We start from the raw sequence: 11,978 nt of genomic DNA on the forward strand, positions 1-11,978 counted from the left end.
TAAATAAAATCAATTATTTATTTGTTGTTGTTAATGCATGTTGCACGAAAAATCCCTGGTGAAATAATATTATAATTTATAAAGCGCATTCCTAATAAATGCGAGTAGAAGAGCCAGATTGTGAATAAAAGTGCGAGATGATATGACGCATGAGTGCGGTGAAGACATCAGACCGATCCGATGTAATCCCACACTTCTATTTGCGACTTCGCACTTAAACGGGGAGTCCAGTTAGCAAGCTACGTCGGGCAAGGTGCGCTGGGTAGTCCACTAGATCGTCCAGCGCACTATGCCCACAGGACTGAAACAGGAATCCACGAACAACTGGAGTGAAGCCAAAAATTTGGTGCTGAAGAAGGTGCTGATTTGACAGCTCGTCCAAAAATACTATTTAAGGCACGAGACACACTAGTTTTGGAATGCGACATTCATATTTTACTTATCATTCTGGTAATAAGTGCGTAGTACTTCATCTAATTTTCTGTAACTGCTAGATAATTTGACCACATTTTATTAGACACAATAGTAAACGATTATCAATTCGTCATCAAACGTCAACATCCCACCGCAAAATCGCTAGTGTTTGGAGGGGATTTTAACCTCCAAATTGCCAAATAACCTCCAAATCATCACCTCCAAGTTGGTTCTAATACACTCCGTTATATGGAATATGGTGGCGCGTCGATCGTCGCAAGTTTATCGTTAAACAGTCAATAGTATAATTTTATTCTCATACGACATGTGTCGCTTCCGCGCAAGGTTTGATGAGGGCAAAGCCTAAAATTTGTTTACTCAGCACTAGCGCCACACAGATGGTGGCGGCTTCAAGAACTAGTGCTTCCTTCAGGGGGTTGACTATGCCCGACATTAGGTTCAAGGTATAGATTTTGAGAAAAATCGATTGTCGCGTGTCGATGATTTCGGCTTCCAACTGGAGTCATCATATTTCACCTTCTATTCTATTGTTAGATACCATTGAATTAACCCGTATAGGTCACTGCTCGACGAATACTTCTTCTTCTTCTTCTTTCTGGCGTTACGTTCCCACTGGGACAGAGCCTGCTTCTCAGCTTAGTGTTCTTATGAGCACTTCCACAGTTATTAACTGAGAGCTTACTATGCCAATGACCATTTGTGCATGCGTATATCGTGTGGCAGGTACGAAGATACTATATGCCCTGGGAAGTCGAGAAAATTTCCCACCCGAAAAGATCCTCGACCGGTGGGATTCGAACCCACGACCCTCAGCTTGGTCTTGCTGAATAGCTGCGCGTTTACCGCTACGTTTATCTGGGCCCCCTGATGGATTTCAATTATTTGTCAATATGCTATCGAATGCGACCCAAGTAACCACATGCATGATATTATTGCCCCAAATAGGGTAACGACTGTTTATTTCTTTCTTAACCACTGACAGTTGGCGCAAGCGGCAAAAAGTACAGACAATAACCTTTCGAATATTCAGTTTCTCTCACTGGCCGCCGAGCAGTAACCCTGATGTTTGTATTCCACGCGCTAAGCTGGATTCTCAAATTTCTCAAACTTCCAACACAAGCGCATGGAAGAATGGTAGTCGAGAGCTGTCAAAACGTATGGAAAATAATGAAAAACATAAATTAATTGCAATTAGGAAACTGGATAAAAAAATAGTGAATAGAAATCTAGTGTAAATTGAATACATAACTTTTTGTGTGTAGTTCATCTTCCGTGGTGCTTTCTTTGCTTCGTTCATTCATTCATTTATTTAGTTAGCATCTAAACAGATAAGGGCTCATTCATTTATTTCATAACGCTGAAATTGGCCATTTTGGACATCCACCCACCCCCTTGTAACGCTTTTTGTATGAATATTATTACATTTTTGTATGGGCCATAACATCGCGAGGACACCCACCCACCCCCTCTAGCGTTATGAAATTTGTGAATGGGCCCTAACACTGAATCAACAATTTCACGCCACAATACTCGATTCGCGCTTGATCCGCCCAACTAGCTCGCTGCGCTCCTCGCCTTCTTGTACCAACCGGATTCGACACGAACACCATCTTTGCAGGGTTGCTGTCCGGCATTCTTGCAACATGCCCTGCCCATCGTATCCTTCCAGCTTTGGCCACCTTCTGGATACTGGGTTCGCCGTAGAGTTGGGCGAGCTTATGGTTCATCCACAGACAAACAGACGTAACACTTAGAACAAATTTCTTCAAAATCCATCGCCCAGTTTACACCATCATCATCTGGTGAGCATGTTGCACGAAAAGGTGTGGGCTCATTCATTTATTTCATAACGCTGAAAATGACCATTTTTGACACCCACCTACCCCTTCGTAACGCTTTTTGTATGAATATTCTACAAATTTTGTATGAGCTGTAACATCATGAGGACACCCACCCACCCCCTTCAGCGTTATGAAATTTGTGAATAAGTCCTGTTTCGTGCAACAAGATCGGCAGATGGCGCTAGTGGGAAACGTCAAACGCAAAGAAAAACGATGCGCGCGCCTCTGGTTGTGAGATTTGTAACATAGCGAATTTGAAATGATCGTTAAGGGGTCATGCACAAATTACGTCACGCTCCGAGGGGGGGGGAGGTGGTCAAGCCAAGCGTGACAAGCCTTACAAAAATTTCGAAGGACTCATACAAAAAACGTGACAAAGGGGGGGGGGTCAAATTTAGCGTGACATAATTTGTGTACCATCCCTAAATGAGTGGTCGATGGAAATTTCGTCAGTGTTACGTCTGTTTGTCTGTGGTTCATCCTTCGCCGCCACACATCGTTTTCCTGCACACCGCCGAAGATCGTCCTAAGCACCCGACGTTCGCGTTTTGTACATGGTACATTTGGTGCGGGCGTGAATGTTTTTTGACCGCATCTTCTTCTCGAGGCCATAGTAGGCCCGACTTCCACTGATGATGCGCCTCCGTTTTTCACGGGTAACGTTATTGTCAGCCGTCAGCAAGAATCCAAGGTAGTCGAACTCGTCGATCACCTCGAACGTATCCCTGTTTATCGTAACACTGCTACCTAGGCGAGCCCTGTCGCACTCGGCCCCACCAGCTAGCATGTACTTTGTCTTGGTCGCATTCACCACCAGCCCAACTTTTGCTGCCTCGCGTTTCAGGCGGGTGTATAGGTCTGCAACCTTTTCAAATGTTCGGCCGTCAATGTCCATATCATCCGCGAAGCAAACAAATTGACTAGATCTTGTAAAAATCGTACCCCGGCTCTCCGCAACAACAGGCACGAAAGTCCCTTACCCTGTCGTAGTCCCCGGCGGGATCCAAACGAACTGGAGTGTTCGCCTGAAACATTCACACAATTTTGCACAACTTCCATCGTCGCTCTTATCAGTCTCTTGAGCTTCCCAGGAAAGCTGTTCTCGTCCATGATTTTTCATAGCTCAACGCGGTCGATACTATCGTATGTCGCCTTAAAATCGATGAAAAGGTAATGTGTTGGGACCTGGTATTCACGACATTTTTGGAGGATTTGTCGTACAGTAAAGATATGGTCCGTTGTCAATCGCCCGACAACGAAGCCGGCTTGATAACCTCCCACGAACTCGTGACAGAAGATGATCTGGGATAATACTTTGTAGGCAGCATTTAGAATGGTGATCGCTCGGATGTTCTCACAATCTAACTTGTCGCCTTTCTTGTAGATGGGGCATTCCTTTCACTCCTCCGGTAGTTGTTCTGTTACCCAGATTGTGCCTATCAGCCGATGAAGACAAATGGCCAGTCTCGCCGGGCCCATCTTTATGAGTTCAGCTCCTATACCATCCCTACCAGCAGCTTTATTGTTCTTGAGCTGGTAAATGGCATCCTTAATCACCCTCAAAGTGGGGGCTGGTTGGTTTCCATCGCCTGCAGATTGACGAAGGCATTTCCTCCGTTGCCCCGTCCTTCATTGCCAGTGCTTTCAGCGCCGTTCAGGTGTTCGTTGAAGTGCTGCTTCCACCTTCCGACCTTCAAAATGCTCCCATGCTTATCCCTGCACATCTCGGCTCGCGGCACGAAGCCGTTGCGGGATGCGTTGAGCTTCTGATAGAACTTACGTGTTTCTCGAGACCGGCCCAGCTGTTCCGTCTTCTCGCACTCCGTCTCTTCCAAGTGGCGTTTTTTCTCCCGAAAGAGGCGGGTCTGCTGCTGCCGTTTCCGTATATAATGTTCCACATTCTGTCGAGTATGTAGCAATCCATGTCACCCACCGTACAACACAGTGTGGTCAAAAGTATAATGCCAAACTGGTCAAATCTAAAATGTATATGGTCATAAATATTGCAACTGTGGTTAAATAAGCCGAAGATATTTTCTTTTGTAGTGATGTTGACTATGTTTTGATAGAGTAACAGATTAATGTAATCGGTTGAAAAAAGTTGGTGCAGTTCTTAATTTTACCATGGATTCAGTATTTACAGTCGACTCTCCACATCTCGATGTTCTACATCTCGATATCTTTCCTTATGTCGATGATTGCTTCGGTCCCTTCATTCTGCATACGATTTCTCTCTCCATATCTCGATATCCTCCTTATCTCGATATCTCCATATCTCGATGTGTTCCTGATGATTCTATGTTTCTAATTTTCTCTCCATATGTCGATATGAATATTATCAAAGGTTACTAGACCAAATTTAAGCGATTCAGATCAATTTGAATACTCGAAATGAAGCTTGTTTGTTTATTGTTTTCCTAGTAACGGATTGATTTTCAATCTAGTGTTCATTAAATTAATGTACTGTGTCTCGATCTCTCCCTATCTCGATGGTCCCTTCGATATCGAGATGTGGAGAGGCGACTGTAGTTTCTGCAATAAAATTCATTTCAGTGTACCTGTGGTAGTTATGTATATAGCTAAGTAGGCCATGCTAACAAAAATAAGGATTATCATTCAATCTGTCAAGTCCACAAGTACCACATTGGCGACGAGCAAGAACCCAAGAACAGCGGATAAACCAGTCGGAAGTTGGATCAGAATAGATCTCAAGGCATCTATAAAGGGTAACTATAAACGTCTGATTTTCCGAAAGATAGAATCTTATCGGATCAGACTCGATGGAAAAAGAAAAGTCTCGCCTCAATTGAGGGAGATGCCTTAGCGGTGGATGAAAATCCACCCGGAGAAGGCAAGAAAGTCTCGCCTCAAAAGAGGGAGACGCCTTAACGGTGGATTAAAATCCATCCGGAGAAGGCAAGAATGTTTCGCCTCAATGGAGGGAAACGCCTTAACGGAGGATGAAAATCCTTCCGGAGAAGGCAAGCATATCTCGCCTTAATGGAGGGAGATGCCTAAAGGGCGAAGTAAAATCCATCAGGAGAAGGCAAAAATGTACTCAAGGAACGTAGTAGAAAATTTGAAAACTTGATCGCAACATCAAAGAGATAGAAATGAATACGAATGTCAAAACCGGATATAAATTCGGGTTTCTATGGTAAATAAATCTCCCGTAGAAGGAAAAAAAATCCTAAGCAATAGGTAAATGTCCAACTGAAGAATTTATAAAAAAGACAGACCTACATGCTCAATAAATGTTGCAAATATTCATCTTAACGTGCATGAAATAGAGCAGCCACAGGATTGATCTGAATCGCTGAAAATCGCTGAAAAAATAATCAATGTCAAACAAGACCATCTCTCGTTATAGAAAAGGAGATGTGGTAGTTATGTATATAGCTAAGTAGGCCATGCTAACAAAAATAAGGATTATCATTCAATCTGTCAAGTCCACAAGTACCACAGTACCCATTTATGGGTTTTGGAAATTTACCTATTTATGGGTAAGGCCCACCGCAGACAGACGTTTAAGCAGGAACAAATTTATTCAAAATTCCTGTGTAAATTCTACCGTGGTGTCACCTAGGGAGCAAATTGCTGCAGTACAGTCACAGAGAACAGACGTTCATCTCTTCTCGTCAGCGTGTGTAAAGCATTGTACTGGTCATTTTAAAGTATGTCGTTATGCTCCTGTTACGCGGCGCTGTCGTCAAATTGAGAACGCCGCTTTTTACACTTTGGCGCTAGTGTCGATAACAAAAATTGCCACTTGTCGCTAGCGTTACTTTGTGTGTTAATGCATTTTGATGTTCACTAGTGACATCGTGTTGTCGAAACGAGTTTGTATGTCGGGCTGTCATCGTTGGCGGCGCTGATGTTTGATTCGAACCTTTACACATGGTTCAGATGAAATTTTGTTCGAGCCTCCATGTCTGTTCTCTGTGGTACAGTGACAGTTCGTAAAAGCACGTGGCTTCATCTTCTCGCTTACCACCCAGTCCACCACCCACTGAACAAAAATATCAAAACAATCACTTTAAAAATGATTCACACAATTGTGATATTTTCACGCCAATTTATTTTACATGAGTTACGATCATTCAAGGGTGTTATACTAGCATGAATCTGTGAGTAAATTAAATGCCAACTTGTGGTAAAAATTACAATGGATTTAATTAACTTTTACATGAGAAATTAAAATCAAAAGGGAACATCACCCACCCAGCGCGAAAAAAAGGTGCATAGTTTTTAGCGTTGAGCACGTGGACTGTGGGAGCGGTTGTGTGTCATGATGTCAACGAAATGTGATCAGGATGGTGGCGGGACGCATACGCCACTAACGCCATCTGTTAGCTTATTGCCACTTGGCGATTTGTGGCGGCCATGTTTTTACACAAGTGGCTGAGTCTAACTTGAACGTCTGTCTGCGGGCCCACTAAGTGTGTGCACTCTTCATCAATTATGGGTAAACTTTACCCATATTTGGGTAGACTGATCTGACCGTAGTTGAGCCCAATAATCCAAATTTGGCTAAATTTCCAAGGCCTTCATTAGGTACTTTGCCTTTGAAGCTATAAGAAAAATTTACTTGAATTTGGTTTGATTCAACGCAAAATTGAGTTCATTCAACCCAAGCTTGAGAATAATGGCACAGACAAACAGACGTAACACTGACGAAATTTCCATCGACCACACATTTAACGATAATTTCAAATTCGCTATGTTACAAATCTCACAACCAGAGGCGCGCGCATCGTTTTTCTTCGCGTTTGACGTTTCACACTACCGCCATCTGCCGGTCTTGTTGCACGAAACACTTTTTCGTGCAACATGCTCACCAGATGATGATGGTGTAAACTGGGCGATGGATTTTAATGAAATTTGTTCTAAGTGTTACGTCTGTTTGTCTGTGATAATGGCATTTACCCAAATTTGGCTTATTGGGCCAAACTACCCCCATTAGGTAGGTGCAGCTCTCTCTGTTTATGACAACATTGGTGGGGAAGAGAGAGAATACCGAGAGATTTTGATATACTTATTTTTGGGTAAAGGCCACTCAAAAATTAGGTAAACTGTTTTTTCCGTGTAGCGTGTAGGTCATACCGGGATCACAGAGAACAGATATGGAGGCTCGAACAAAATTACATAAAAATCATGTGTAAAGGTTAGAGTTCTCTCCCCTCTTCTCTGGTCTCTGATTGTTGATGACCTACTTATAAAGCTAAAGCATCAAGGATTCGAAGTAATAGGGTATGCAGATGCACGGTGCACACTGGTCCAGGAAGCTAATTTAGGCGGACATGAGGTTTTCGTCAAGATTTATTGATTTTAGAGCCATAGTTTCTTCTGAGAATATGTTCAGAATTTTTAGTACTACAAAATGTACGGAACAAAAATGTGTTTACGCTGATCGCAAAAGTGACGTATACGCCAACTTTTTTTATTTTAACGAATCGTAAGTTGGTATGTTCAGCAAAGTTGTAGCAAATGATCATAGAAACAACTTTGCCGTACAAACTTTTTCTCGGTTTTGCTTAAGAGCCGAGATAATTAAGTATTTTTAATAAATAATCGTTTTTTGCTCTTAAGTGTTTTATATTTTAGTTTTATTGGCCTACTATGTTCTACAAAGTTTTTGTGCTTATCATTTGCTACAACTTTGCTGAACATACCAAAGTTGTATTTCCTATGGTTTTCATGTTATATGAGTTTTTCGTCTAAAATTAGCTATTTTGTATGCCTTGTATCTCAACTATGAGCACCTCAAAAAAATATATCTTTCCACCAAATGATTTTGCAGTCTTTCAAGTACCTGTAAGCAAAATTTGGAGAAGATGATATTTTTCTAACTCGTTTAAAAGCGATTTTACCAATAGACGATATGAGATAAATCTATATTTATTGAATATTCATACATGTTCAACTCACAAAAGTCATGGCTACCTAAGCATATCAAACCAAAGGTAACACGTGTATTTATATAGCAATATAACGTACATCGTTTTTCAGTTGTTTTCGATTAACTTGGAAGCTTCTGCAAGAAGTTCATCGTCTTTTTCTCTACTAGTATTTAATCTATTCCTAAGCAAGATCATCGGGTTGGAAGTCAACATAAGCCGTATAAAACACATACCGTCAAGCTACCATTAATAAAATCTGCATCTCAAAATATTTGTTTCCATATCACTAGGAACCATAAATATTGGAAAGGGTCCATTCACCGTGCATATGTGTTTCGACTGAAACACAATAAAAAAAATCTTATTTGCATGAAATCTCATGGTTCATACGATGTAATACATCTTCCTAGAAGTATCTACAGCGAAAACTTGTTGAAGTTATGAAAAGTTTGATACTCTAACGTTAAAATGAAAAATGTTAATTTCTGGCGTTTCTACTAAGAGTCTACTAAAGTCCCATTATTAAACAGAATTCACATGATTTTGACTACATAAACTAGGTTTTTCAAAATGTTTTGTGATAAGAACTACTACATTTCATCAGTTTTATTTTATTTTGCTGACAAAAGAATGATTTGTGGACATTGTATGAATATTCTGTAGGAATTTGTAGAGGTGCACGGTGAATGGAGGCCGTACGGTGACTGGTGACTTAACGGTATACAAAATTTACAGTCCGATTGAATTTTGTGGCATGATTTTCCCAAAATCTTCTGATGGATTTATTCCGCATTTCTTATGTTTTTTCGGCGGCATGCCGGACAACATCACTTCATGCTAAAGTAGTTTTTGTACCGTTGGAAAGAGTACGTACCAAAAGTTGACTACTTTTAAAATGATTGAGATCCGTAAAAAGAAGCTTTTACAAGTACGTAAACGCTAACAAACGTGCGCGATTGAATCAAATCGGGTAGGTGTCTTCGGGGGACTTATTCTTCGATAATCGAAGATAAAGTGCTGTGAAGACACCAACAGGATTCAATGAAATCCAGCACTTTTTCTCACAATTTCGCACTTATGAGGCCGCACTTTGCAGTCCAGTAGTGAAAGAAATACACAATATCTACTTCCCGTAAAAAGCGGCGTGCCGTGTTACGACCATTTGAGTTCCTACCAGCTGGTTCGTACAGTCTCAGCCCCAACCTTCCTTTGAGGGCTTTTCGTGGCGATGCGATCCTTTAGAATGTTGTTACACTGCTGTTGGTGTTGTCCGGTATGCCGCATTACCAAAGAAAAACATGAAACGTGGAATCCATCAAAAGTTTCTTGGAAAATCATGCCACAGAATTATCGGACTGTAAATTTTGTAGATGTATTTTATATGGCTTATGTTGACTTCCAACCCGGTGATCTTGCTTAGGAATAGATTAAATACTGGTAGAGGAAAAGATGACGAAGTTCTTTCAGAAGCTTCCAAGTTAGTCGAAAACAACTGAAAAACGATGTACTTTATCTTTCTACATAAATACACGTGTAACCTTTGGTTTGATATGCTTAGGTAGCCATGACTTTTGTGAGTTGAACATGTATGAATCTATATATAAATAAAAATGGAGTGGTGTTTGTATGTCACGAAATGGCTTCCGAACGGGTCAACCGATTTGAATGATTATTTTTCCGTTTTGTTCGTCAAGTGTTCCGACATGTTTGTGTGTATAAAAATCCCAGGATAATCACCGGAAAAGTCGGAAAAACGAGCGTGAACGGAACTGTCATTTTGTATGGGTCGATCCATAGCGTTTTTCAACAGCCTACTTGATGGCAAGACGAAGTTTGCCGGGCCCACTAGTATTCAATAAATATGGATTTATCTCATATCGTCTATTGGTAAAATCGCTTTTAAACGAGTTAGAAAAATATCATCTTCTCCAAATTTTGCTTACAGGTACTTGAAAGACTGCAAAATCATTTGGTGGAAAGATATATTTTTTTGAGGTGCTCATAGTTGAGATACAAGGCATACAAAATAGCTAATTTTTAGATGAAAAACTCATATAACATGAAAACCATAGGAAATACAACTTTGGTATGTTCAGCAAAGTTGTAGCAAATGATAAGCATAAAAACTTTGTAGAACATAGTAGGCCAATAAAACTAAAAAATAAAACACTTAAGAGCAAAAAACGATTATTTATTAAAAATACTTAATTATCTCGGCTCTTAAGCAAAACCGAGAAAAAGTTTGTACGGCAAAGTTGTTTCTATGATCATTTGCTACAACTTTGCTGAACATACCAACTTACGATTCGTTAAAATAAAAAAAGTTGGCGTATACGTCACTTTTGCGATCACCGTAACCAAAATTTTGATCCGTACATTTTGTAGTACTAAAAATTCTGAACATATTCTCAGAAGAAACTATGGCTCTAAAATCAATAAATCTTGACGAAAACCTCATGTCCGCCTAAATTAGCTTCCTGGACCAGTGTGCGGTGTCTTTGTGAAGCAATTTTATTACAAAAAAAAAATAGGTAAGTCTGAAATTTCAAACTAAAAACAATTAGATTATTCTCTTTCATTTGCGACCAAAATCAAAATAATCGGTCGGGGGGTCCAGAACATTTTTTTTAATTTTGTGTTAAGTGTTTATGGATATGCGTTGTTGTACCAACGCACATTGCGTGGAACGTATGGAGGTACGGGACAAACTGCAAGATCAAACCATTTGAATACCTTGGCATGAAAATTAAAGTTGTTCTTGCGGTCAAAAGAGCTGTAATAAGCATAAATGACATATGATATACGCATAATCGCAAAACTGTCTCAAGCATCATTTTAATTATTTTCCACGAAAACCTTTGAAAGTCGTACCTAAATTGATCATAATGATGTAAGAAGTTATTAGGAAATATTTCTCACATAATTTATGATCTCGTCCTAAGGTGAAGATGCATCGAAGTCAAACCTCGAATTTTCAAGAGCACAAATCTATAGAAAAAGACAACCGTCGAACATTTTATTGATTGGTCGCCACCAGCGAGTGACCAGTGAGTTACCGGTTGTCTGCTTCTCTAGACTTGTGCTTTTGTAAATTCGAGATTTGGCTTCTACGTATCTTCACCCTAAAAATCATTGGTAACTGAGTGTGTAGCTCGTTGTTATTAAGCAGATAAACGGACCAAAATAAAAACTGTCACTGCTGGGAGACAAAGGAGGATCTTCTCTTCATTGTAGCATTGTGAAATAAAGTGTAAATCCATTCGTTTGCTCAGTAATAACAAGCTACGCACTTGGTCACCTATGGCTCTTAGGACGAGAGCGTGTTTGGAACAAATCTAAAAATTTCTTTATTGTTATTTCCATATAAAGCTACATTGTCTTTGGGCCACCTTTAAATCTCCACCTAGAAAGCTGAAAATTTCACAGAACACTATTTATATAGTAAGGATGACAAGGAACATATGGAAGATTGGATTCTCAAACATTTTTAAATTTTGAACCACCCCAATGTACATAAACCACATAAACACACGGATACGCAAATACAAACATATGTGCAAGTCTCTCGAAATCAAACAAAAAACAAATTGTCTAGACCCCCCAACCGATTATTTTGGTTTTTGCTGCAAATGAACGCGAGAGACCTAGATTACAGACAAACAGTCGTAACACTGACGAAATTTCGAGCAACATGCTCACCAGATGATGATGGTGTAAACTGGGCGATGGATTTTAATGAAATTTGTTCTAAGTGTTACGTCTGTTTGTCTGTGCCTAGATTTTATTGTGGCGAAGTTTCAGA

Source organism: Aedes aegypti, chromosome 2, assembly GCF_002204515.2.
Source record: "Aedes aegypti strain LVP_AGWG chromosome 2, AaegL5.0 Primary Assembly, whole genome shotgun sequence".
Classification (NCBI taxonomy): domain Eukaryota; kingdom Metazoa; phylum Arthropoda; class Insecta; order Diptera; family Culicidae; genus Aedes; species Aedes aegypti.